The sequence below is a fragment of the Petaurus breviceps genome, unplaced genomic scaffold, assembly GCF_028583685.1.
Source record: "Petaurus breviceps papuanus isolate PSGF00001 unplaced genomic scaffold, PetGlider_PUasm1.0 185, whole genome shotgun sequence".
NCBI classification, from domain to species: Eukaryota; Metazoa; Chordata; class Mammalia; order Diprotodontia; family Petauridae; genus Petaurus; species Petaurus breviceps.
This window is the reverse complement of record NW_027185797.1, coordinates 11,556,297-11,578,248: the sequence shown is the minus strand read 5'-3', so window position 1 is coordinate 11,578,248 and position 21,952 is coordinate 11,556,297. Positions and strand designations below refer to the sequence as shown.

Below are 21,952 nucleotides of genomic sequence, written 5' to 3'. Positions count from 1 at the left end.
CTTCTTCTTCTTCTTCTTCTTCTTCTTCTTCTTCTTCTTCTTCTTCTCTTCTCTCCGTCTCTCTCTGCCCTGTCTCTCTTGCCCCTTTCTTTGTATCTCCAGCGTTTATGACAGTGCTTAACATATAGTACACTCTTAATAAATGTTTCTTGACTGATTGATTGAGGATATGAAAAGTACAAATCCCAGACCAGAGCTCGGTGAGATAAGTTTAGCTCAATACATATAAAATGTTTCTGAAGCAACAGTAAGTATTTTTTTTTGCAGGCAAAAAAGCAAATCTGAGCATAGGCTCAATTAAGAGAAGCAGAGTGAGAGACAAAGACACAAGAAGGTATGGTTCCATTATACTTGGTACTAATCAGACCACTTTTGGGCCACTGTGAGCACTTCTGGTCACTGCATTTTAGGAAAGCTATAGATATACTCATAATCCAGAAAAACACCAGTGGAATGGTGAGGAGACAATGCTAGGATTTGATGAAGGAACTGGGGTTGCCCAGTCTGGAGAAAAAACTATAGCGTTTTATAGAATGTCATAGCATCATTCAAATAGTTGGAAGACCGTCACCTGGGAAGGAGCATAGCCATATTCCATTTGGTCCCAGAAGGTAGGAGTAATGGGTAGAAGTTGCAAAGACGAAGACTTCAGTTGGCTTGAGACATCTTACAAGATAATAAATTCACCCTCACTGGAAGCTCTCCAAGTAAAGCTTGGATAGATGTTTGGGAAAGTCATAGAGGGGATTCCTATTAAGGTGTGGATTGGACCAGATGGCAATTGGTCTCTTCTACACCTGAGTTTCTGTGTTTCTTTCAGGGTGCTAAGGGGCCAGCTGGTGATGTTTCATTCAATAGTCCCAAACACTCTGTAGTATGCCTCAATATCATAGTGAGAATACCAAGTTAGCCATTCATCAGAGATTCCCATATCAGATGAGAAAAAGCAGGAAAAAATTGGTTGACATAAAGCACATAATACTTGGACTACTCAATTCCCCAGACTCCCCTCCTGAAAAAAAAGCTAAACAAAACAAAAGCAGAAGAGAAATCCACAGGATGAATGAACGCTTGCCTCTGGTATTGAAAAGATAATGGAAAGAAATGATTCATCTAATTTATCTCCCTTTTCCATATATAGACATTGCTGATGGAGGAAGAAATCACAACTTTAAAAAGGAATAAGAAGATGCCAGCAGAGCAAATTAAATTTCCAATGATCTATAAACATCAACAACAAAATCAAATGGTAAATAAGCATAATGCATGAATTATGTATGAACATGTATAAATATAGAGGAGTTTTTTTCAGGTTTTAAAACTTTTTATTTGCACATTAAAAATTGTGCATTCCAATAATTAAAATCATTTGAACAAAAAAACAGCACTCTGATTAACTGCATTTTACAGCTAGCTTGCCAGGACCTTGGTACAGCTCTGCATTTTACTGTTAACTAGATTTACTGTAGTTCCACCTGGGTTCTTCTTTTCAGCAACATGGAAGCTCTTTAAAAAAAATTTAATGCCACCAGGACCCAAACTAGCCAGGACAGGCAGATGGAAAGAGGAAGCCAGGAATGTGTGTATATATGTGCATAAATGTGTACACACATATTTTTATATCCATATATATGTAACTACATTTATAATATATGTCTATATCTATCTATATCATCGATATCTATACATATATGTATAGATTTGCCACACTCACCTAATGGCTCCCAATATTCCTTACTTCCAACCAAGCATAGAAGATATTGACTCACCTATTAGGGAGTGATCTTTACCAGTTTAATGCAAAAGGATGTATATACTTTGGCCTAGACAGACATTTTGCTATCAATGAACAAAGAGATCTAAAAAGAATCAGTTATCCTTTTCAAATTATTTCTCTTCCCCCCACCTTAAACCTGAGGACCCTTGAGTTTCTGTTGTTAAAGCATCTGAATTACCTTAAATGCTATCTAGTGGCAAAATGGACTGACCTTTCTACCTCAGTTCAGGCTTTGTTTGTACTCTCCAGATCTAACACAATTCAAATCCTTTCCCTAATTTGGTAGGGAATTTCAGACTCTCATTTGTGTACCACACATTCCTTTCTGCTCCACAGCACTCAGGTTGGATTAGAAAGGAAAGATTAATAGCTCTACAGTGGATAATTGTGATTTAAGTAGCAGGGAACCCAGGAGTAAACAAATTTGATAATCATAGATATTTTATAGATATGAAAATATTATATCTTTTTATTTTAGTGGCTCATGAGGATGCCAGGAAAATGAATCATGATAATTATGGACCTCCTGCCTAAAAGAAATCTCAGGGAATTGGGGGACTAGAGAAATAAATGCTTATGGAGGGCTGACTCTGATTTGTCAATACCAGACAAGTGGAGGGTGAGGCAGCCAGAGCAGTTAGAGAATAATGAGTATGCTAGATGACCCATAACATCTCCAAAGCTCAGAGAGCAACCTCAGAGACTCAAGTAGATGGGGTTTAGGATTATTGAAATTACATTCTCCACCTCATTGTGGAACTGGGGGCCCCTCATGGTTGGCTCTCAATGGATAATGGATTTCTAGGAACTGGGGATACGTCTCAATCTATAGGTACAATCAAGCAATGAACAACCTCCCATTATCTGCCTGTATGCTTGGCATTGTGTAAGATGCTGGAGACAAAGAAAAGCAAAGCAAAACATAATTCCTTGATGTCAAAGAGTTTATGTTCTATTGGTGAAAACAATAGCGACAACTATAGACACAAATATATAGCGATATATAATAGAAAATACACTGTATGACGTGTTTCCATATACATATGTGTGGATACACATATACACACACACATATAATATCTTTAGAGCAAAATTGTGCCTTGTATGTTCCTGGCCTTTGTTTCTGTTCCTTTGCTCCTTCCTTTCCCTACTCCCTTTCCTGGGAAAGTTTAAAGTCATCACCTAGTACAGTGAGCTCTGCTGGAGGCTTTATTTGCATTCCCTGGACTGCTGGTTTAACAGCTGCTGCACCTGCCTCACCTCCTGTATTGCTCTGTCCTTAAAATAACGTCAGCGATCAGAGGGCACTGCCACTTTTCTCAGGGTCAAAATTCATCCCTATTAATCCTATGCTCAGCTTGGGAATCTGGAATTTGGCCATATGTGGCCCCTAAGTAGTTAAATGGTAGTTAATGGTACCTGGTGGAAAATTGTTAAACGTAGGAAATTGGCCTTGGTCATATGTCCTGAGCTAAAATTTTTATGACGATAATCAGTGTTGCAAAAGTTCTCTGCAGACTATTGGGCTCACACAACATAGCAGCAGCTGAGTTTCTGGAAAGTCACAGAATGCAAATGTGGGAGGGTCCTCAAGGGGCATCTAGTCTACAGAGTAAATGAATGTGAAGTCCCTCTAAAACAGATGAGATGCATAGTTATCTAGCCCTGTCTCCAAAGACTTACAGTAAGGAATAACTCACTACTTCTCAAGATAATATGTTTTATTTTTGGACATTTCTTTTCAGAAATTTGTTTCTATATTAAGCTTAAAAAATGCCTCTTTTACCCCTTGATCCCAACCTTCTGAGTCTAAAGCTAACTAAAGAGGAAATCTAAGTTAACACTAGGTCCTTCTGTACCTCAGAGCTACCACACGTGCCCACAGAAGGGGACCCACAAAATAGCATCCTTACAGATCACATAATTTGACACATTCTCATCAAAAGAACACAGCAGTTGCTGCCCTCTTAAAAGATGTTATCAGGCCTCTCTTTAAGTCCTCTTAAGCAATAACTTCTGTTGTACTTGGCACAGTGTACAGGGTGCTGGGCTTAGAGCTGAAGACCTGAGTTCAAATCTACTTCCTAATTCTTGGACCCTAGGTAAGCTATGTAACCTTTCTTGGTTTCCTCATCTGAAAAATGGGAATAATAATAGCATCTACCTCCCAGGGTTACTGCAAAGATAAAATGTGATCACATTTGTAAAATACTCCACACATCTTTAAGTGTTATTAAAATGCAAGCAATTTAACATATTTTAAAATTTCACATAGATTCAATTTAATTAAATTCAACAAATGTTTACTAAACAGCAACTGTGAGAGGTGGCAGATATGGTGAAGAAAGACCTGAGTTCAAATCCCATCTTTGACACATATTGGCTCATGTGGCATGGGCTAGCTTCTATGTCCAAGTGTCCCCAGCAATTATTGAAAGTCACAGTTTCTTGATCTGTACTCATAGATGCCATTTCCACACCAATGAATTCAGAAGTCTGGAACAGAACAACAATGATGATGATAATAATATGGATTTTTCAAAATGAAATTTGGAAATGGTTTATTTTCCTTTTGAAAGGAGCCTTCTGCACTATTCCTCATCCCTAATTGGAAAAAAAAAATTACATTTTCTTAGCTGCTGATGAAATCAACAGGTGATCTATCATTCTCCGCTCCCTCCACCCCCCAAAAAAATGAATCAGGAAGGGGAAAAATGGCTACACAGACATTCAGATGCTAAGAATATACTCTTTTTTCTACCTTCTAATCATTCACCTCTCTCCTTCATTCATCTTAAGATTGGATCTGGGAATATGTTTTCAAATTGAAAGCTGGATCATTCTTGATGAGCTAAGGGGAGCCATGGTGGCACTTTTCCTATTTTGTAGAAGAAGGAGAGATTTTCCTGTGCTCCTATTATTTTATTATTCCAGAGGGTATAACAAGGACTAATGGGTAGAAAATATGGTGAGACAGATGTTGACTCACAATAAGATTATGTTAAGAGAAAGGTAAGGCTGCCTTAAGATGTGATGAGTTCTTGATTCCCAAAGGTATTCAAGCAGACATGCTATAGAAGGGGAATGCTACCCTGGGTAAGAGTAATTAATTTACCCTGTTGTTTACCCTGTAACCACCTACTCTGCTAAGAGCTGGGGATGCAAAGATAGGTAGAAAGAATTCATTTTTACCCTAAAAAGCTCCCATTCTAATGAAGGTTACACACTATGAATAAATATGTGCATGCAAGATATATACAAATTCGATGACTTCCAAAGTTTATTCTCAGATTTGAAGATTCTTTTTCTCTCATTCAACTTCATTCTCCCCCTTTGTACTGGTTTACTCTTCATTCTTAAAAAAAGAAACAACAAAAAATATGAAACAACCCCCCCCCCAAAAAAAAACCACTTAGGTCTGCCCTTTCCAAAAAGCATAGCCAAGCAACCCTTCCCCCATGATTCAGCTGTCCTTTGAAACACCTTCCTCTCTCCCCTCCCAGATCATTACCAGACTCCTAGAAAGAGCGTTCTATTTTTGTTTTATCCATTTTCTTACAACACACTTCTCAATGCCTTCTCTCCTTTCCCCTTTGATTGTATAAAAATAGTGCTCTAAGGTCACTAATGACCACTCTCTGGCTAAGTCTAAAGGCCTTTCCTTCTCTTCTCATCCTTCTTGACCTTTTTGTGGCATTTGGTGGTGTTGACCCCTATTCTTCTGGACCCCCTTGGCACTTATCTCCAAGCTCTTTCCCTGTCTTCATTACTAGGGCCCCATCTTCTCTAGTGTGGCTATACCAGAATCTCTATTTCTTCTGTCACTGTAGCCTTTCTCTCCATGGACAGACAATAAACTACTTGAAAGGAAGTACTGTTTCACTTTTGCCATTAGAACCCAAGAACCTACCATCGTATCTGAAACAAAATAAGACCTTATTAAATTCTTGCTTCTCTATTTGCTTGACAGTCAACATCACCCACTTACATGGCTTCTCAAGATAATTATTGTAAAGCATTTAACAGAGTATCTGGCCCATAATAAATGCTCTATAAATGTTGTGTATTGTAATTATTAAATATAACAATATAAAATTATTACTATTGGGCACCCTTATGCAGATGACTCCCAAACTTCTATCTTCACTGTAAAAGTCTCTCCAAAACTAAGTTTTTAAATATTTGCTGGATATCTCAATCTGTACAGATTGAGCTACAGACAGCTCAGATTCAGCATATTTTAGCACTTAGCAGCTAGGTGGTGAGGGTATAGAGTTCCATGTCTAAAGACAGAAAGACTGGAGTTCAAATCCACACTCAGACATTCATTAGCTATGTTACCAAAACTAGTTATTTAACCTCTGTTTACTTGAGTTTTCTCATCGGTAAAATGGTGATAATAAAACCTTGGGTAAAATGGTGATAATAAAACCTTGGGTAAAATGGTGGTAATAAAACCTTGCTTCTACAGGTTATTGTGAGGATCAAAGGAGATGATGGAAAAGAAAAGCACTTAACAAAAAAACACTTAACACCTGGCACGTGTTAAGTACTATTATTAAGCAAACATATACATGTGTTTATTTTAAGCACACCACCATCTTCTCTGTCCCATGGTTAATAGGAAGAATTCTTTACATCCCCCTTCTCCTTTACTACACATCACTAATTTATTACTATCTTGTATTTTTTCTCTCTCCAAAACTTCTCTCAGTTCTTCCTTTCCATTCCAAGCACAGCCTTGACACCACAGGAGGAAAACCATTTACACCATTACAATTACCTGATTCCTATAATCAAAAACCTTCTGTGCCTTTCCATTGTCTAACAAATAAATGATAAACTCAATAATTTCTAGAGTATTTTGTCTAATTTTTCCTCTGTCTCTATTGTTTCCTGCCTTGTATTTCTTTACCACTATTGTATCTTTCCCTCCAGTAGCATATGGGTTCATTGGAGACAGGCACTGTTTTATGTTTGCCTTTGTACCTTTAGTACTACAAGTATCTACCAATAATAACAGTAAACATTTATATACTGTTTTACAAATATTATCTCATTTGGACCACATAATAACCCTGGGAGGTGGGTGCTATTATTATCCCAGTTTTACAGATGAGGAAACTGGGGCAGGAAGTGGTTAAGTGACTTACTCAAGTTCACACAACTAATGATGGTCTGAAGTCAGATTTGAACTCAGGTTTTCCAACTCCAGGTCCAGCAGCTTATCTACTATTGCATGTCCTAGCTGCCTAATATGTCAGTACAGTACAACCTAGCAAGCTAGAAGACAAAGTGGATAGAATTGGGTGTGAATTAGGAAGACCTGAATTCAAATGTTGCCTCAGACACTCACTAGTTGGTGTGATCCTGGGCAAATCACAACCACTTTCAACCTGTTACTCATCTGTAAAATGCAGCTAATAATAGCACCTACTATGCAGCAGAGAAAAGAGCTGCCTGAAGCTATGGTCACACAGCAACTAAGCAGTAGATGAAATTCTTTCTGGTTCTGGGTGCAACACTTTATCTTCTTCCAGAGGAAACCTCTAATAGATTAAAATTTTAAAATAATGAACTTAATTTAAGAACAACAAACTTAATATTTCTAATCAAGGTCTTCCATAAGATGGATCCACCATTTTGGGGCAGCCACAACTTTTTCCTTTCACGTACGAGATCTTCCAGTCCAAATGGCCTATTCTCTGTTCTGTTCTATCATTCCCTTTTCTCCCTCCACCATACTTCAATTCTGCTGTCCCCCATTCCTACATTGAAGATGTAACCCCTTGCTTGTCTCCATTTTTATCCCTTAAGATACAACTTGGATGCTATCTCTTTCATAGTCATCTTTTCCTCTGCCTCCTCCAGATAAAAGTGGACTCTCCCTTCCCGTGTGTCTCATAGCACTTTGCTCAGTCCTCTTCTTGCTCCTGACTTTCCCCTGCTTTGAATTGTAGCTATGAGTGTACTTTCTTCTCTTCCCTCTCTATCCACCTCTGCAAATCAGAGCATAAACTTAGGTCATGTTTATCTTGGTATCAACAGGATCTTGTACATATTCGGTGTCTAACAAACGCAACTTCAATGGAAATTTACCATTCTTTTTTTTTTTTAAAGCAATCGGGGATAAGTAACTTGCTCAAGGTTACATGGCCAGTTATTTCTGGGTGTGGTGCTAAGTATCTGAGCCCGGAGTTGATCCCCAGGTCATCCCGACACTGGAGCCAGTGCTCTTACTCGCTGAGCCACCTGGCCACCCCCAATTTACCATTCTTTTTGCAGGGCCTCCCCCTTTTCACAACTGCTCCTTCATCTACATTTCCTCCCTTTTGTCAAATCCTGGTAGAGTTTCTTGGGTAATAGTCATACTCCATGCCTGTGGACACATGTAATAATCATGTAGCCTGTGATATTGGAAATTAGAGAAAATAAAGATAAGAAAGTCCATCTTCAGATGACAACACCTCTACAGGAGCTTTACTTGGGAATTTCATTGAAATGAGGAAGTGATTCTAGTTTTTCAAATGTTTTGTCCACTGAATGAAAGCTCAAGCAGGCCCTATCAGTCTAGAAAGGCTTCAAGTAGAGTCCCAGAGAGGCCTGAAATCTAAATGTGAGTCTAAATACATTCAGAGAGGCTCATTCCTAAAAGATTAACCACCAGGTGGTGACTTTTCTTTTCTTTCTTGGCCCTAGCTACCCACTAAACCATTTCATGAGAAGAGTTTTCTCTTCATTGGCAGATGAGTCTTTGAAGCAATAACATAAATGTAATGCCAATAGAAAAGAGGCATTCCCAAATTTCTTTTATGTTTAAAATTTGCCAAGGGATTTGACTGTTTTCTTTTTAGAATGCTCAGAAATCAAAGGCCAAACTCAACAGAAAACTCACTGAAGCCAACTGGCATAATCCTAGGATACAGGGATTTTCAAATATAGAAATAATAACAAAATTGATGTCTAAAGTTAGCAATGCATTTTATATATGTTATCTTATTTGAGTCTCACAACAACTTAGTGAGGCTGGCACAACAGGCATGTATGCCCCCATTTTAAAGAAGAAATATTCTCAGAGAGGTGAAATGATTGTCCAGCTAATGTCAGAGGTGATATTTGAACCCAGGCCTTTATGACCCCTAATACTTATTTCTATAGTGCTGTAAAGGTTTACAGAGCACTTTAAAAAATGCAACCCCAGAGGTAGATATGAGTTGTTTTCATTTGATCTGGTAGTGCTGTTTCCTCAGCAAAAGGAAATCTCAGTGTGGAATTTGCCTCTACCAATGCATATCAGCAACTCATCTATGACTTATAATCACAGAGGGTTAACCACAGATAAGCAATTCCATCTTTCATAATCTTAGTTTACTTATAGTAATAAAGTTGTCTGGGGCCTCATGAGAACTCACAGTTCATGTATGATGATTGTCACCTTCATTTTGGGGGAAGGCAGGACAATTGAGGTTAAGTGACTTGACCAAGGTCACACAGCTAGTAAGTGTTAAGTGTCTGAGAATTTGAACTCAGGTACCCTCATTCCAGAACTGGTGCTCTATTCACTAGGCCACCTAGCTGCCCCCTGTAACCTTCATTTTACAATGAAATGAAATTTTACAAACAAACCAAGATTATGAAAAATAAGAGTCACCAATGGTTATTCAGCCAATGAATATCTTACATGGGATTCCCACCTAACACTCCCAACCCCAAAGGTTGTGTTGGTGCCAGTCCATGCTACCTCTAAAGTCCTAGCTAAAGCATAGCCCCTGTGAATCTCACAGACTTTCTATCTTTTATGCCTAGTGCTCTACACATGATAGGTTCTTAATAAATGTTTGTTGATTGGTTGATTGATTATTGATTTTTCAGACTTTTCTTTTTTAGGTGATTATTCAATTCAGTGAGCATATATTAATCATCTGGGAGTCTATAAAGGACAAAGTCTTCAAAAACCAAGATGACTATCCACTCTATAACATGAATTCATCCAGTATTGTTAATAATTGTGTCATTTCTTCACTCAATATTCTCATATAAATGCATTTAATTAATACCCCAAACATTCATGCTTTGAAGTAGCTTAGAGAATTTTTATTGCTCTCTACACAGTTTTAAGCAACTTTATCTTTTACAGAGAGTAAAACAGACAATTATTTTCACCAATTAATATCCACTGACTGTGGTTTATTTTTCCCCCAGAAAATTATCGTTTACTTTATATTGTCTGCACTGTAATCTAGTTAAAATCTATCTGAGTTATAGTTAGCTCTTGAAACTCTCATGATAATAAGACTCATTTTTTCTTTTGCTTTTTTATAGTACTGGCTTCCTAGGCAATTAAAAAAATCTGTAGGTCTCCATAGGACCTTTTCTGTAAATGATGGAATATATATCTGCATTTACTTGCAAATATTTTCATAGAACCAATTTAGTGGATAGAGACCTGGCTTTGGAGCCATTAAGACCTGGCTTCAAAAAAAAAGTTAAGGAAATATACCTATGGGGCGGTTAGATGGCACAGCGAATAGAACACCAGCCCTGGAGTCCGGAGGACCTGAGTTCAAATCCGGTCTCAGACACTTAACACAAAACTAACTGTGTGACCTTGGGCAAGTCACTTAACCCCAACTGCCCTCCAAAAAGCAACTCCCCTTCCCCCCAAAAAATAAGAGACCTGGCTTCAAATCCTACCTTTGACACAAATTGTCTTTGCGATCCTGGGACTGTCACTTACTGACTCAGTTCTCTAAACAATTCTCTAAGACTAAGTTTTAGAGGTGCCTGTCTACATTGGTGAAAAGATTTTCCTTACTGGGAAGCTCTGCACACCACTGAAATCACAGGTCTTCTTTTCATCCATATACTATAATCTCATATTATTCCCATGTTTAGGCTGTTGCTAATTATTAAACATTTTTCAAGAAGGCCTGAGTCGTTTGTCAAAGATTACAAAAAAAAAAAAAAGTCAAGACAATGCTTAGACAATACCTAGCTTCATATTCCACTTCACATACTTATTATTTATATAACCACAGACAATTTGCTTACCCTCTGCAAGGATTCAGTTTCTTCTTCTATGATGTTAGGATAATTTTACACACATGCATGCATGCACACATACATATATGCATATGTATGTATATAATACATATATACACACAATGTACTAAGCTTAAAACTGTACTGTCTTTTAGGATACCCTATATATGCCTTGTTGAGTTTATGTGAAGATCAAACCAGACATAAAGGATTTCATAAACCTCTAAATTTTGGCATGTCATCTATCATTGGCAAATCAACAATGAGCATTTCTTAAATGCCTTCTATGTGCCAGGCTTTCTACTAAGACCTGATACAAACACAGAGAATTCAATTATCCTAACTCTCATCTGCCAAGACCCAGATTTGGAGCTTTTCTGTCTTTCATGTTTTCTTTTGTTTTTCTCTTTCCCATGATACCATTTTATAACATTGTTAGAATATAGGATAATAATGTCAGGCTTCAGTAATTGCTAGTGTGGACCCAATACTGGTTTATGCACCTGTTGATTCTGGACCAGGCTAGTTAAGTTCAGAAAATTCTCAGCAGATTGGCTTCAGGCTCATGGTATTTAGTCAATAGCGCTTCTGGCATCTAACCTACTATGTCAAGGAGGGGTTGCAACCTGCCCTGGTGGCATCATTTTCTGCATCATTAGTGGGCAGGAGTGCCAGTCCTTGGGAAATTACAGAATTTTAAATATTAAAATATTAGTATAAGAATACTATGTATGTATATATATTAAACACATGTACATATGCATTATGTATATGTATGTGTGTACACATATGTACAAAGAGAAAAAGAGAAGAGAGGGGGTACTTATATCTTTTTCTTCCCTGACTTTTCACCTTCCTTTTGTGTGTTGTTTACCCCTATTAGACTGTAAACTCCCTGAAGGCAGGGACAATCTTTCTCATATCTGTATCCCTAGTGCTTTACACAGTGTCTGGCAAAGTGTAAAAATGCTTAACCAATGTTTACAACTGTGTATTGACTATTACATAAGGCAGCAAAATTGCTTAATTTCTGTCTGAGTATGTTTAATTCTTAATACCTATATACCTAATACTCCATGATCTCTTCCTTGCCCATTTCAGGCTTTTCCATTTGGGTAACTCAAGTAGAAATGGGTGGATGAATGGAATTCATGGTCACAGTAGGACTAGATCTGTGTTTGGATTGGGCAAATCACTGTAGGAAGGCACCCAAATTCTTACTCTGTCATTATCAGAAGAAAGGGCCATGGAATCTTTACAATGGTACAATGCTACACACTCCTTTGGTAATTGCAGGATGAGATCTACCAAACCTTCAAGCACCAAGGAGCCACAAATGCTCAGAAAATGAGAAACAGATGGTAGAAAATGCTTAACTTGGAGACAGGCAGATAAGAGTTCGAATCCTACCTCAGATACTTCCTAGTTGTATGACTGGAAAAATCTCTGCATATCAGTTTTCTCAACTGGAAAATGAGAGGGGTTGAATTTGATGATCTCTACAATCCCTTCCAGCTCTAAAACTATGATCCTATGTGGTTCTGAGCAAAAAAACAAATCCATAATCATGCAGAAAAGAATAGATTGTTGGGTTGTGTAAGTATACTAGATCATGGTGACATCAGTGACACAGACAGAAACAGGATCAAGAGAAGGACTAATTTTAGAAATTGAATGGTTAAAATGTAAGCTTCTTAAGACTGGTTTGTTTTCCCTTTATATTCCCATGTCCTTGTATGTAAAGGTGCTTAATAAATAAATTCCTGTTTGATTGAGTGGAAACTGTGGTAGAGAGCTAAAGGCTACAGGAACAGACTACTCATAATGGTCAGATCAGGCAGGCACAGGTCAGGCAAGCTGGTCACCCAATATGAGCATGAAGGACATGAAGTTAGTCTTTAGGTAGGAAAAAAAAAACAACAAGAAACAAATGGTGAGTAGAATATAAGCTCTTTGAGGGTGGGGCCTGTTTAGTTTCTATCTTTGTATCCCTAGAGCCTAGCACGGTACCTTGCTTGGAGTATGTGATTAACCCATGCTTCTCAAATTCAATTGACTTATAAGGCACAAAGACAAAGACTTCAACTTTTCATATTCCTTTTAGATACCAGCTTTTGAACTTAGTGCCTTTTTGTCTGTACCCTAGATATTCAGATCATTGCCTAAGGCATTCTTGAATTCAGTGGTAGGAAATATTGGGGCCAGGTGAAACTCTTGGGCTGCAAATGGTACTTAGACTTTGTATTTTTTAGTGTATTTCCATGTGTCTGGAATGACTGAAGGATGATCTGCCTGAAAGAATGTATATGGACTAAGGAACATCATAAGATATTTTAAATCTTGACTCAAGTGCAAACTTTCATAAGAGGTAATCTTTCCGTCTTTCAGCTGTGAGGATCTCCTCAATTCTCTAAAACTACCTTCTGTTTCCTTCAGATATATTTTGTGTAAGGTTCAGTGGATAGAGAATTGGGCTTGGAATCAGGAAGACTTATCTTTGTGAGTTCAAATCTGACCTCAGACACAATAGCTATGTGACCCTGGGCAAGTCACTTGACTCTGTTTGTCTCAGTTCCTCATCTCTAAAATGAGCCAGAGAGGAAATAGAAAATCACTCTAGTACTTTTTACAAGAAAACCCCAAATGTGACCACAGAAAGTCGGAAACAATTGAAATGACTGAGCATCAACAAATATTTTGTAAATCCTTAAAAATGCACCTTTTATTTCCCTATATAGGATGTAAGCTTCTTGTGGGCAGGAACCGTTTTATCTTATATTTGTATCTCTAGCTCCTAAGATGGAAGAGGTACTAAAATAAATGTTTGTTGCTTGGTTCCTACACCTGGGATTCCACAATTGATACTAATTGTATTTGAAATAATTTTTATTTAGGAGAGCTACAAAATATTCCATGAAATCTGTTAAATTCTTTTACATTTTAAAGAAATTCTTTTGTTAGTTTTACTAGGAGTTTGTAGAACTATTTCAATAGGCATTTCTCTATCTCTATTTTTTTTTGTTGTTACATAACAATACCATTTATACAATGACTGCTTCCTAAAATACCCTTGCCTACAAGGTTTCTTGCTCAAAAAAAAAAAATGGTTCTATACCCAAACATGCAATGTTTCTAAATTAACTTATCTGAAATCAATTCAACTTAATTATCATTAAACACCTACTATGTTCAAAGAAAATTCTGAGTTCTGGGGCTACAAGGATAAACTCAAAATAATCCCTGTGTTTGATGAGCATAAATTCTAATGGGAGGACATAATATGTGAACAGATTCATAAATATAGAGCTATGGTGATTTCAAGAGGGTGAGATAGCTAACAACCTGGGAAAAAGGAATCAGAAAAGGCCTTGTGTGGGTGGTGGCAATTGGGATGCTTCTAGCAGCCATAGGAGAGACAGTAGCACACTCCAGATACAGGGGACCATCTGTCCAAAGGCAGAAAATTGGGAGATGAAATCCCAAAATATTCAACAACCAATATTTTGTTAGTTTGACCTCGGGCTGTTTTTCCCCCTATACACATCATTATCTTCTTCTTGCTTAAATGGATAGGCAACAATGCGATTGGAAAGCAGAGCTTCCAATAGGCCAGAGATTTTTGACATGAGGAAAATAATAGATCTATTTTTGTCTAGAAATCATAATGATTATTTTTGATTGAATGGACTTTTCTTTAAAATGTAATTATTAAATGTTGCCTTTTGCTATTCCCAATTAGTTTTTGTTATACTAATATAAGACTGTGATAGTAATGGCAATTAAAGATTCCCCTGTATTGGCTTGGTTTTTAAATTGATTGTGTTAAAACCCAGAGTTTGTTAATCCCACCTGTGGGATGGGCTTGTTGATGTGAAAAGAAAGTCCTGAACTGGGAGGAGCTGGTGATGTAGATTTGGAGAGACACTAGAGAGAGTGAGAAGATCTTTTTGGAAGCAGCACCTCGTGGAGAGAGAGAGACTAAGAGAATTGCTGGTGGCCGCTTTGAATTGCCCTGGACTTTTGAGACCTGCCCCCTGAGCTGCCAAGGACTGAGGAGACATGGCTGTTTTGCTGGTACTTTGTCTGTCTGTTTTGATGTTGTTTTGCCAGATTTGTCCACTGGTGAAAGACAGTCCTTTTGTTGAAGAAGTCCTGGAACCTGGCTGTCCGCTAAGAAGCCCTGAGACTGTCCTGCAGACAGAGAGTGAATACTGTCCACTGGTGAGGGACAGTACTGTTGTTGCAGGGGTCTGGGAGCCTTTCTGTTGGTTCAGAAGCCCTGAAGAAGGATTTTCTTGTTGTATGTTTACAGAAATCCTGGGAGAGGGCTTTGCTAACGTTTTCAGGGGTTCTAGGACTGTTCTACAGACAGAGGATGAATTCATGAAGGGACTGGCAATGTATCTTATGGCCTTGCTAAGCCTTGTCTCCCCAGGAACTAAGATTGCTGAGAACTTGCCTCGTGTCAAGATGAAGAAAAGACCTCCATTTGGGTATTAAGTGCTGTGTTTAAACTTGATGTAACTCTGGGGTAGATTCAATTGTGATCCAGGGGGTGGGGAACTTTTGACCTTATTGTGCTCTGTGATTGACAAATGAAGGTACTTTACCTATGTTTGGAAACTAATCTCCATTTGAGAAGAGGGGTTTTGTGGTGGACTTAATTAAGGTATAGCCCAGGGGTTTTAGTATTTAGTATTTAGTATTTAGAACAGGGACTTTGTAATTGATTGAATGATTGGAAGGTCCTGGGGTGGGGTAGTCCTTGGAGATTATTTAATCATGCTTAGTAAATGCTGTATTTGGAATGATGTCATGTTTTGATCTTCTCTGTTCTTGGTTTGTCACTGAATAAAATAGAGAGCACCTATGCTGGTATTCTGAACCTGGGAAGTTGCCTTTCCTTGGCATTACATTACAAAGACCATTATTGTATTTTATATTCCTATTATGCAAGCTTAATATTGTGTGATCCTGGAAAGTAAGGAGTTATTCTCAAGAGTCTAAACCATTTCTCCATCTCACAGCATGTGAAACATCATGTGCATTTTGTACCAATGTCATTATGCTACAAATTTAGTCATATCTATCTTACCATACACTTCCTAACAATGAGGCGAATGATTGTGGGTCATTATCAGTCAAAGCTATGCAAAATGATGAAAGATCCTTTGCTTAATATTTATTTTTCATCATGAAACTGTCACGTCCTAGGTATGCCAACGGTGATGAAGATAGCTACGTGAAGCTGTTTCAGTAGCACCGAGAGCCGAGAGCAGGAAGTATCCCGGGGAGCACTTGCTATGACTTGGCATTCAGCCCAGTGTGAAAGCAAGGGAAGGGGCAATGGGGAACTGAATAAGGAGGAGTGAGGATAAGAGTCTGGGAACGCGGCAGCCAATAGTGGCCTGTGCTGGATCCTCTTATCTACATGGTGAAAGTAGACCTGCTCTGGGATTCTGTCCCTTGCTAAGTGCCCCTCACTTCTTGCTTAAAAAAAAAAAACTCCCTAAATTAACACCAGCACTCTTTGAGACAAAAGAACCTAGTAAGCTATTTCCACATCCCATGGGCTTGCAGTAACACATATTGACTGACATCAATTGGAAATCTAATACATTACTGGGTGCAAAGGAACATGAGCAGTGGGACACATACTTCAGCTGCCTCAATCAATCCAAAGCATTGGTTGCCTTCACTGTTCTGCAAAACACCTGGGAAAAGTCACTTGCTTAATCATTCCAAGGTTTTGAAAATTACTAGAAAAAGAAGCCAGAACTTAACTTCAAATTGAACCTGAATGATAAGAAGAATCTCACCACCTTCTCATTGTCACAAATCTAAAACCCTGTTTGGCTTCCAAAGGCTTTATTTCCTGGATTTTTCCTCCCTTTCCAGTCTTCTTCTACCTTACTCGTTTCCAAATAACTCTGTGATCCAATGACACTGACCTCCTTACTATCCCCCCCCCCCCCCCCCCCCCACCATGCTCCCCCCCCCCCACACACACACATACACACAATGCTCCATCTCTCCACTATGAGCATTTTTCTTGACTGGCCCCATGCCTGGAATTCTCTCCCTTCTAATAAGTACCTTCTGGCTTCCCTGGATTCCTTTAAGTCAAGCCTGACCTTCTATAAGAAGACTTTTCCAGTCTTCCTTAATCTTAGTGCCTTCCCTCTGAAATTACCTCCAATTACATCTACAGAAGGTTCTGTGCTCTGCGAGCAAAGCAGAATTACAGTAACTCAAAGAAAACATGAAATGTAAAAATGCAGGGACATCTCCCTCCTAAATGATCATAGGGACTATTTGTGCCCAACCTGTGGTAGAGCATTCTGAGGTCATAGTGGTCTGATCAGTCACAGCTGGACACACTGTACATTGACCCTGACATTGTGATGTTATTTTGGTGCTCTCTGAGCAGGGACAAACAACAACCTCTAATTTATCCTGTATATATCTTGTTTGTGTCTCCCATTAGACTCTTGTATATTCCATTCTTGAGAGCAGCAACTGTCTTTTTTCCTGTTTTGTATCTTCAGTACTTAGCACAGTGCTTGACATGTGGTAGATGCCAGTAAATCTTCTCTGAATGACTGATTGCATAATTGTTTATGGTTTTTTTTTTTTCCTCATTAGAAGCTGAGGTTCTTGAGAGCAGGAACTGGATTTTTTTGTTTGCTTGTTTTTTTTTTTTTTACTTAGGATTTTATTATCATTTTTTGGTATCCTCTCTGTTTAATACAATTCCTGATACATAGCAGGCACTTTAAAAATGTTAATTGACCAACTGTTGATGAGTTAATCCAAAGGGAGAACTCCCACCCAGGTCAGGGTCTTTGTTTTCCTCCTAATTCGATTGAATATATATGAAATTGATTTTCTGACCCAATTTGTTGAAAGATTTTTCTGTACTAGATTTGGAGTTGAGGACCCAGCGAGGGGGAAATGAAACCAAGGACCAGATTATCTTCTAGGCAACCATACAGTGACAAAGTATTAAAGTTACATTAGGGCATTTGCAGCCTATTGATTGGCTGAAGTAAATAGACTGGCAAGGAGTGTTTTGTTTGCTTGTCAGGCCCTTTGTAGTTTAACCCTTCATATGCCTCATTTTAAAGGACTCTGGTTTTAGTACAACTGATCTAGGCTAGTTCACTGAAAACACATATGCAAAGTCCTGGAGGTAAAATGAATTTAATTGGAGAATTTTGAATTGAACATTCTGGTTGCTTATATCAAAGATATTTTTCTTCCTTTTTGTTACTCAATTATGTAACAAGGGATTCTATCTAGGGCCCAGAATGCTTATTCTAAGGGTTCTCAATCTGGAGGCCATGAACCCCCAATGGGTCCCTGGATAGAGTTAAAAGAGTCCATGAACTTGGATTGGAAAATGTGTTTGTGTGTGCGTGTGTGTGTAATTATTTTTGCTAAACTTTAACTGAAATTCAGCATCAATTGCATTAATTAAAAAATATTACTCTAAGAAGATTCCACAGCCTTCACAAAGGATAAGAACTCTGACTTCATTCTCTTTCTTTGTCAGTTATTAACTTGCAGCATTAATTTGATAAACCCACTTTGGGAATTTATTTGTTTATTTAACATTTCTGTCAAGTGGATATATTTCCCTGCAAGGATACTGTGGAGAATGTATAGCTAAGGAAAAGCAGAAAGGTTTCCAAAGAATTATGGGATTTTCTGAGGAAAAGGGCTAGATTTCAAAAACTAGTTCTTAATATTCCCCCCTTTTGAGAAGAGCTAGGATTGGTAGTTTTATTCAAGTCTGAGCCAAAACACTCATTACTTCAAGAAACAGTCTCAAAATGGGAGGTAATAATAAACTGGCATTCCATTGTTTCTGTTACTTCCATTCTGTGAAAGAATACCTCCGGGTAGGAGATAAGCCAATTAAGGCAAAATACTCCTGCACGTTTGCCCATTAAAGGGAGAGTGTATAAATAGCATCCAATTGCAAATGGACCATACTTTGCATTTCAGCATCATGTTATCTCAAGGTATCTAGAGCCCATTTTTCAATACTTGGGAGAGGTGTGCCACTTCATTTCTTGCTATTCCTGATTATTCTCTTTAAATGACATCAAATCTAGAGAACAAGGACGAAAAATTTCCCAAGGCCCTCCTTCATTCAAGTGAAGGATTCAATGTTAGCTTTCCATTCTTCCTCTCCAATTTCTATCCTGATTTAAAGAAAAACACAGACAGACACACATGCACATGAAAACACACACACACATACATACACAGAGAAATCATGCTCTCAAGTGAATCCCCTTAGGTCTGTATGGAGCTGGGAAGTTTTCAAAGTTGAAAATAACCTAGTGACCTCTACATCCAAATGAATGCCAATCAGAAGGTTTGTCAGATGCTATGTAACTAGGTTCGTGACATATATCTACTTCTGAATAGCGTGAAGAAATGCAAATGCAACAGAGAAACAGAAAGAAATGATGAAAAGAGATGTTTGTAAAGGCTCTTAGAAAATATGAGCTGATGATGCAAAGTGAACAGAACTAGGAAAAGAATTTCTAAAAGAAAAAGAACATTGTGGACATAACCCAGGTTTTTAACTGAGCCTGGGCATTTTCATGACTAGAGAATGCTATGTGGGGTGGAGTTGGTGCAAGAGGTCTGGAGAGCAGAGCTATTATCTTCTCAGAGAATCTTTCATGATTCCAGACTCTCTGTGGGACTGGCTCCAAACAAATGAATAGAGAGAAAGAATCTATAAGCTTCAGAAACACAGGGGAGGCTGACTCATCAATATGTCCCTGATTTTCAGCTTATCTCACTAGAGACTCTGGAGAATATTCCCTTGGGTGAAATCTGGACCTCTCTCCAGGTTGAGCTGAGATCTTATCTCACTCTCATTTAAAGAGCTCGTTCACTCTTGCATTTTTTAGTGTATTCTAATTGGCATTACTTTTTCAATTCCTTTTTACTTTTTCACTTAGATAAATGGGCTTACTCCTATTTAGCATTTGAAATAATCTTTTGTGTTAAGGGCCTTTACTGAGGAGTTATAATTGGTAAATATATCAGCCCCACCTCTAATACCTTAATCAATTAGTGACCTTGGAAAGCAACTTTTTAGTTTTGACCCAAAATGGCACCCCAGAAATATTTAAGGGGATGAGATAGTCTAAAATCCTTCTCACAAACCATAGGAAAGAGCCTCCATCCTCAAATGCTCAGGAGACTTGCCTGTCCCTGGTCTCACAACAATTGTGGTGACTCTCCTCCTCTCCTTAGAATTAATCCAGAGTGGCTAGGTGGCACAGTGAGTAAAGTGAAGGCCTCGGAGTCAGGAGGACCAGAGTTCGGTTCCGGCCTCAGATACTTAACACCCACACCCACACCCACACCCCCCCACACACACACACACAAACTAGCCGTGTAACCTTGGGCAAGTTGCTTAACCCCACTTGCCTTCCAAAAGGCAAAAAATAAATAAATAAATAAATCCAGAATCTCAGACTGTTTCTGTCAAGTCTTTCCATGTGCTATATTTACACAAGTCATATATACCTTACATGGGCAACCCACATTCTATATTTTTTTTAAAAGCAACAACTCAAAATGCTTGAGAACTCTGATCAATGCAGTGACCACCTATGTCTACAGAAGACATACAATGTATAATGTTACCCATCTCCTGACAGAAAGGTGCTCAATAGTCTCAAAGAACAATAAGAGACATTCATTTTTAGACTTACTGTGTGGATTTATTTTGTTTTATTGTTCTTGTTTGTTACAAGATTTTTATTTTCTTTCTCTTTTTGTTGAATGGTTTGAAGGGAGAAGGAAGTATTATCAATACTGATACAATTAAAATAAAAGGCCATTGAAATATGTTTGTTTGGGGGTGGGTGGACAGAAAGAACAGAAGGAAATTCAGAAGGAAGCACAGACTACCAATACAGTTTTGAAAGTAACACATAGAATTATATTTTGAAAAAAAATCAAGCAGTTGGAATGGATATTTATGGTTTCATATACAATCTTCTTATATTCTGTTATGCATATGGATATATCGCTTTTTGGTATTTAATTTCAAATTAAAGGAGTAAAATAAAAGAAACCCAAAGAGGTTGGATCTTTTTGTGAAATGTCTTTGACATTTCCCCATCACCCTTTCTAGCCACTGTTTTCAATGTTTGTTACTTGGCAGAGTGTTTGACACATGGCAGGTACTTAAATGTTTGGTTCACTGATGGACTGATTCTACTTGAAGAGCAATGAAGAATTTCTAGGCCCTTTAAACTTGATCTTCACTCATTTTTGTTCACAAAAACATCTCAAAGCTGACATCTTAGATTCTGGCCAAAAACCATTTTGTTAAGCTTTTTCATCCATTCTGTTGTCTACAAACATTTACAAAGCACCTACTATGTGTAATACATTTTAATTTATTTTATTTTAGTAAAATATTAAGAAAAGAGATATTATCACACAGAGAAATAATGTATATATTTAGAAATCATGATATTCAATCAGAAATGCAAGTTGGAAGTGCCTATAGCACTAGCCTGGGAATGAAAAAAAAATCTGAGTTCATATCTACCTCTGGATTACTAGTTGTAGAAATATTGGCAAGTCACTCAACTTTCTGAATTTCAGGTAACTCCTCAAATTGAAGCTACAGATGGGTTGTAGGAAAGAGTTCTCATACTAATGAAAATGCTGATCTTTAACATATTGATTTATTGACAACCAGCTGTCCCATTCCTTGGAAACTGGAATAAGGTCACTACAATCTATAACTATAACTATGTCCTTATTAGTGTAAAAAATGAGTATCATTAAGTTCATGCATTAATTGAATTTCCATTACATATTTCCATTGGGCTGGAAAAAATTACCTTATTTTCCATATAACATAACTTTAAATAGTATAATATTGAATAGAGAGTCCTTCACAGGATTCCTTATTTGTACTTTTTGGGACCTAGTTAATTCAAACTAGTTCTTTTAACTCAGCTTCAATTAGGAAAAAAACAGTATGATAGAATTGAGAGAGCACTGGTTTTACAGTCAGAGAACTTGGGCTCAAGTCCCACTTCTGGTTTTTAGTACCTTCATTATCTTGGACTTCATTTTTTG

General features: G+C 37.8%; 1 protein-coding gene and 1 long non-coding RNA gene across 2 annotated transcripts in view; one reads left to right on the top strand and one right to left on the bottom strand.

Annotated features, from left to right (window-relative positions):
- Positions 1-21,952, bottom strand: part of KCNH8 (potassium voltage-gated channel subfamily H member 8) — a 400,864-nt gene that overhangs the window by 304,340 nt on the left and 74,572 nt on the right. The window lies entirely within an intron of this gene.
- Positions 14,592-21,952, top strand: part of LOC138161671 (uncharacterized) — a 158,963-nt gene continuing 151,602 nt past the window's right edge. The window contains exon 1 of the long non-coding RNA XR_011168423.1: positions 14,592-15,488. This is a non-coding gene — a long non-coding RNA (uncharacterized lncRNA). The remainder of the gene's footprint in view (positions 15,489-21,952) is intronic.